Here is a 5,803-nt window from a genome sequence, read left to right as displayed (position 1 = left end):
GGTGACCTCGCTCCTCCGGGCCGGCCGGGCGGCTGCTTCCTGCGCTCCGGGTTTTGGGCCCGGCCTCCTCCCCGGCCGCGGGGGTACAGCTCCCAGGGCCCCTTCAGAGCCACAGGCGCTCCCCATAAAGCTGAACAGGAATAAGATGGTTACCTGACCCGGCACGACCCAGGAAGTTGGGATTCCAGGATTTAGGGTTGAGGTTGTCGGTAATTTAACATGTGTCAGTAGCTTTACTTTTTTTTTTTTCCATTGTGGTGAAATTCATGTGATGTACATTAAAATTCGCCGTTTGGGGCCCTAAATATGTCAATGGGTGACTCGTGGCTATGTAGTTTCGGAATAAGGACAGAGAGTTCCAAAGACCAAGGCGTGACCACAGGGTTGAGACTGTTAGCCCTGCGGCCCGACCTCCCAGGAAGTCCCTAAATCACTAGCGCCCAGTGATGTAACCAGTGGTGCCTTTTAATAAAGCCTCCAACACCCCCGCGTGCCCTGAGCGGCCAGGTTTGAAACGAAAGACACCAGCTGATGTCCAGAATCAGAAAATTGCTTTTCAGGGTGGAACAAAAGCCACACGCACCCAGTACCCCTGCCAAAAAACAAAAAACAAAACAAAACAAACAAAAAACAAAGCCACACACATTCGGTGACAGAAATGTGAGTAAAAGCAGTTCAGAGAAATAATGTTCCCTCCTCTTCTGTTTCCGAGAGGTCTTCAGAAGGGCTCAGTCAGGCGTCTGTTAGGGTAATTTCCGCTCTGTTTGTGCAGGCTGTGTTCTCTACGAGGTGAAGACACCGGGGTTTCTGCCCTGTTGTGTCTGTGGTCAGTCTCGGAGGTGACACCAAAGTGCTTCGACCTCTGGAGACAGCAGCAGAAACCCAGCGAAACACGCCTGCCCTCGCAGACCGGCTCTGACCTCGGGACTCGTGTGGCGCTCACGGGAGCCTTACCCGGATCCCCGAGGTCTTTTCAGGTCTGTTCTCAGCCGTGCCTGGCCACAGACGTGTGCATTTGGGTCCCCCGCACCTCAGCGGCCTTCAGAGCACTCGGTCCTCCAGCAGCTTCCTTCGCAGCCTCCTCCACCTGGGTGTTTGAACAAAAAAAAAAAAAAAGGGAAAAAGCACCACCTCAACGATTTATAAACAAGGTCTGGTCCGCGTAACTGGAGGCTGTCATCTCCTGGGCTGCCACCAAAGGAGCAGGGAGCCGGGTGCGGCCAGGTCAGCAAAGATGCCGCAGCACCACTGAAGTCTAGCGGACTCTTCCTGAAGCAAGTGCACCTCTGCTTGCTCCATGTTTTTAAAATTAGATTCCAGAATTTTTTGTAAAAAGCTGACCATTCAGTTTCCCAGCTTAATGGTTGAGGAAGGGAGTAGAGTGCTTGCTTGTTTCTTTCTTTTTGACACAGGGTCTTGATGTAGCCTAGGCTGGCCCCAAACTCAGAGATCTTCCTGCTTCAGCCTCATGACTGGCATGAAGAGGTAGATTTTTGAAGCTTCCTCACCTGTCGTATTCCCTGACTTTGCTCCCAAGGAGCTTCCTTTTATTACGGGCAAAGTTTCTCCTTGACCCTGAGCACCCCTGGTTCCTTCCCTTCACCATGGCCTCTGCCTCCACTGCTCACTGTTGGTTCATGGCATGATGGAGTTCTGTCCTCACTGTGCCTGCTCCCCTGGGATAGGCAGCTGTGCCAGAGCTGCCAAGACAAGTCTCCACCTTAGTCCTCTCTTGGGAGCCCCAAACATGTGGCTAACTGCCCATGAAATGCCCCACAAATGTCCCTCAGAACACTCTAAATGAAGCTATCTAATAACTTCTGGGTAACAGGACCAAAGAAGAAGGGGCACCTCCTTCTTCTCACTCTGCTTGATGTACAGTTTGGAAAAGTGATGGCCGGAGCTCAGGCAGCCATCTTAGGCCATGTAGTCCATGAGGATGGTGAACCAAAGCCTATTAAGCACGCAAGACCTTCCTAGCCCTGTTTGCCCTGCAGAATGTACTCTCTGTGACGCTGAGCTCCTGACAGCCCTATCCATGCTGTTTCTCTGCACAGATTCCCTGCAGATGGTCCCAGGAGTGTCCTCTCTCGTCCCTACCCACCATGCCTCTGGAGCAGGGACACTTTCTCGGCTTTCGCTCCCATGATCAGTTAAGGCAGACAGAGAGAAATGGCCGTTACGTGTGCTTTGCATGTGGTTTTATTTTAGCTTTCAGAGCAACTCTGGGACAGCTGAGCGTCATCATGGCTCCTCTAGCTGCAGGGAGATGGAGTTTTCTAAGGACAGAGCCACTTTGCAGGGAGGCCCAGGCAGCCCCCTCCCCAGGCCTGATGCAGCCTCTCCCTGCCCTTCGTCCTGGGTCCGGGCAGGGCAGGCGGCACTGGGTGACCTTCGATGACTTCCTTCCCTTTGCGGTCTCTGGTGGCTCTCAGCTGCCTTCCACATGCGGCCTCACGGTGTGGAGTCAGCCCCGCCAGAGTCCTAGGCGGAGGGGAAGGCTCCTGCCTGGCTCCTCTCTGGGCCGTGGCATCGAGCTCTCTGAACTCGCGGGAGAGCGGTGTCCTCAGGTGGTCGATGTTGAGCCGATCTCAGGGGTCTCTTACCAGGGCATGAATGCCATTTTTATAGAATCAATTGTCTTATTTTAGATAAAATATTATATATACGCTACCAGATAATATAATGTAAGTGAATATTTGCTTAAGTCATAAAAGGGTTAAGAAATGTTTCACGTTATAATCGAAGGAACGTAAATATAATCTGTAGAAAGAAATTTTCCAAATAAAATCCCAGTAAAAGACTACATTCTCAAAGATTTTATGTAATGAATACCAAATACATTTATCTCCAGTTAACATATCTTTGCTTCAGTGCCATAAAAGACACAGCAAATTTGATTTTTTGAGATGGGATCTCACTATGTAGCCCAAGCTGGCCTCAAACTCAAACTCACAGCAATCCTCCTGACTCAGCCTCCCAAGTGCCCGAATTAGAAGTGTGCACCACCATATCCCAGCAACAAATTGCATAAATAAAAGTTAGTCCATCTTCTAGATGAGTTCTACAGTGTGGAACATTAGTTCAGAATGATGTGAGAGTCGAAACAGCGTCAGGGTGGAGGAAGTATGTGGAGACTCTGATGGAAACAGATAGGCAGGAGGTGGGGAAGAGGGAACTGAAGAGGGTTAATGAAGTCCCTGGGTACAGCTAGAAGGGAAAGCAACGCAAAAGCTGAGGCAGAGGGAGCCAGGCCAGAGAATATTTCAGTGAAATACTCTAAGTGGTCAGGGTAATTTTTGATTTCCTTGGAAAATGTCAAACTATGCCATTTTACTTTGAAACTGCTACCCCTGACTTTGGGTACTTGCTCTTTTTGTTGTATGGAGCACAGGATCTTTGGTTTACACAAACGTTTTCCTAGAAGGCAATGGCTTGATACTTTCTAAAACTCAGAAATTATATCCAAAGGGCAAGAGGTCACTAATCCATGCCATTGCCTCCAGAATCCTTATTCCTGCCTACCAGACAGGCAGTCGGATAAGATGAGTATGAATTTCAGCCAGCTGAGGGCCAGGGATGTAACTCAGCGGTGCCGTGATTCCCAGCACCTGAGTTCGATTCCCAGTGCTGAAAAAAATAAATAATAAACCAGTTGTGCTGTGGGTGTGTTTAATTATAGAAGTAAGACAGGTAGGTGTGAGGGTGTCTTCCGCAATAAGAGAAATCAACAAGAGAAAGTAAGTATTATTCTTGTTTTAAATATTTTAAACTTCATGGAAAGATCTGAGAGAAAATGGAAGAAAAGTCACTTGCTAATATTTTCATTTTTTCATTCTATCTCTTTTTCTAGTGTCATTTCAAGAACTTTTTTTTTTCCAGTACTAAGGGTGGAACCCAGGGTCTTTGCACTGAGATACATTTGTAATCCTTTTCAACTTTTTTTTTTTTTTTTTTTTTTGGAGACAGCTTCTTGCTAAGACTAAATTACCCAGGCTGAGCTCAAACTTGCAATCTTCTTGCCTCAGCCTCCCAAGTGCCAGGATTACAAGTATACACCATGATGCCCAGCTGCTTACACAACCTGTTCACTTTCTTAAAAATTGAGGACTTCCAAAGCTGTTGTTTATGTAGATTGTATCTACCAATCTATCTACTTGCCATATTAGAAATTAAAACTGAAATACAATTTTTAAAAATACATATTTAAAAATAAGAATAAATGGGGTATGGTGTAGCACGCCTGTAAGCCCAACACTCAGGAGACTGAAGCAGAAGCATTCTATCACGTCGCCTCTGCACAATCTAGAAGACTTTTTGCCCACCTAGACACTTGGGGAAAAAATTACTTAACTTGTTCTTTTTTGTTGTCCTATTTTTTTCTGTTCTCTTTACTCCATTCAGAATCGGTGTGGTGGGGAGGCTGCTTGCTTCCATGAACACAGAAAGCTCTCTTCCCTCCAACTCCTGCGCTGCGCTCCAGGCTGCTGGATTTGGGCTCCTCTGCCCTGGTACAACAGAGAGCAAAGCCTGAGAGCGCTTCCGGTGGGAGCCAGAGAGGGTCTCAATCTGCCCACAAGGGGGCGCTCGGGCCTTTTCTGAACCTGTCTGTGTCTTCATTTTCTGATTACTACAGCTTGCAATTGGTCCGTTTCCTTGAAATTAAGACAAATTATCACCTCACCTGCCTGGCAAGTGCAATGTCCCGAGTTCGAACCCTGGTACCAAAATCAATCAATCAATCAAATTATCGTCCTTGAAAAGCTCAAAAGAAGGCAAAGCAGAGATAGTCCCTGAAAGACTAGGACAGGCTCCAAATGGATCATTGTGGTCATCCTGTGCTACCTAGGAAGTGTTGTACACTGATGCCTAGGAACCTGGGGGAAATGATGAGAGGGTGATTGGCTTTGGTCTTTGGTGCAGAAATGGGGAGCTGGGGCAGCTGGAAGTCTTTGCAGTACGAAGAGCCTGTGTCGGACTCACCCGGCTACCTAAGTGCTAGGCTTAGTGATTCCTATTTTTTGTTTGTTTGTTATTTGTTCGAACTTGGGCCCTTGTGTTTACAAGGCAGGTGGCGGAACCTCTGAGCTAAATCCCTGGCCCAGTCATTCCTCTGTTCTAATCTTGGGCTGAATGAGACGCACTGGTCCTGGCAGAAGGTGAGAGGGTACTGATGACCCAGAGCCTTTGGAAAGCCAGGCCCCACGGCAAGCACAGCTCGGTCTGGATCTGGAGAGTCCCCAAGGCCCGGTGTTGAAGGCCAGGTGCTCAGCGTGCTGCAGGGGAGGGCGATGGCGGTGGGGCCTGGGGAGGGAGCTGGGTCACGGCAGCCATGCCCTTCCCGGAATGGAGCAGTTCCTCCTGCCACATCCTCCTCACCACGACGTGCTACTGTGCCTCCGCGACAGGGCTAAGTGACTGAAACGAGCCCAGATAAACCTTCCTTCTTTTTAAGCTGATGCTTTGGGGTCTCTGTCTCAGTGCTGTAAAGCCGACTGATGCAACCACAATAAGCGATAGCAACATCTTCAAACACAAAAGGTTTGGGTGCTTAGCTGATATTTTTCATGGAACTCCGTGGCACCTCTTTTAAAATTACCTGGAATTTGTGAATGCCCTGAAATGTGATAAGATAAAGCTGTTTGAAAAGCTGTCAACATTCACAAAGCTCCTGGACTGTTATCCCCTGTTTCATCCACATAGGAGACTCCCAGTGCCTGGATTTTGTAAAATTTTGTCTGTTAAAACTGTTGTCAGAACCACACATAACACACATAGAGAAAGTCAGCTACATTTTCTTAAT

Source organism: Fukomys damarensis, unplaced genomic scaffold, assembly GCF_012274545.1.
Source record: "Fukomys damarensis isolate Sample0158 unplaced genomic scaffold, DMR_v1.0_HiC HiC_scaffold_11, whole genome shotgun sequence".
NCBI lineage: Eukaryota > Metazoa > Chordata > Mammalia > Rodentia > Bathyergidae > Fukomys > Fukomys damarensis.
This window is presented reverse-complemented; position numbering follows the sequence as displayed.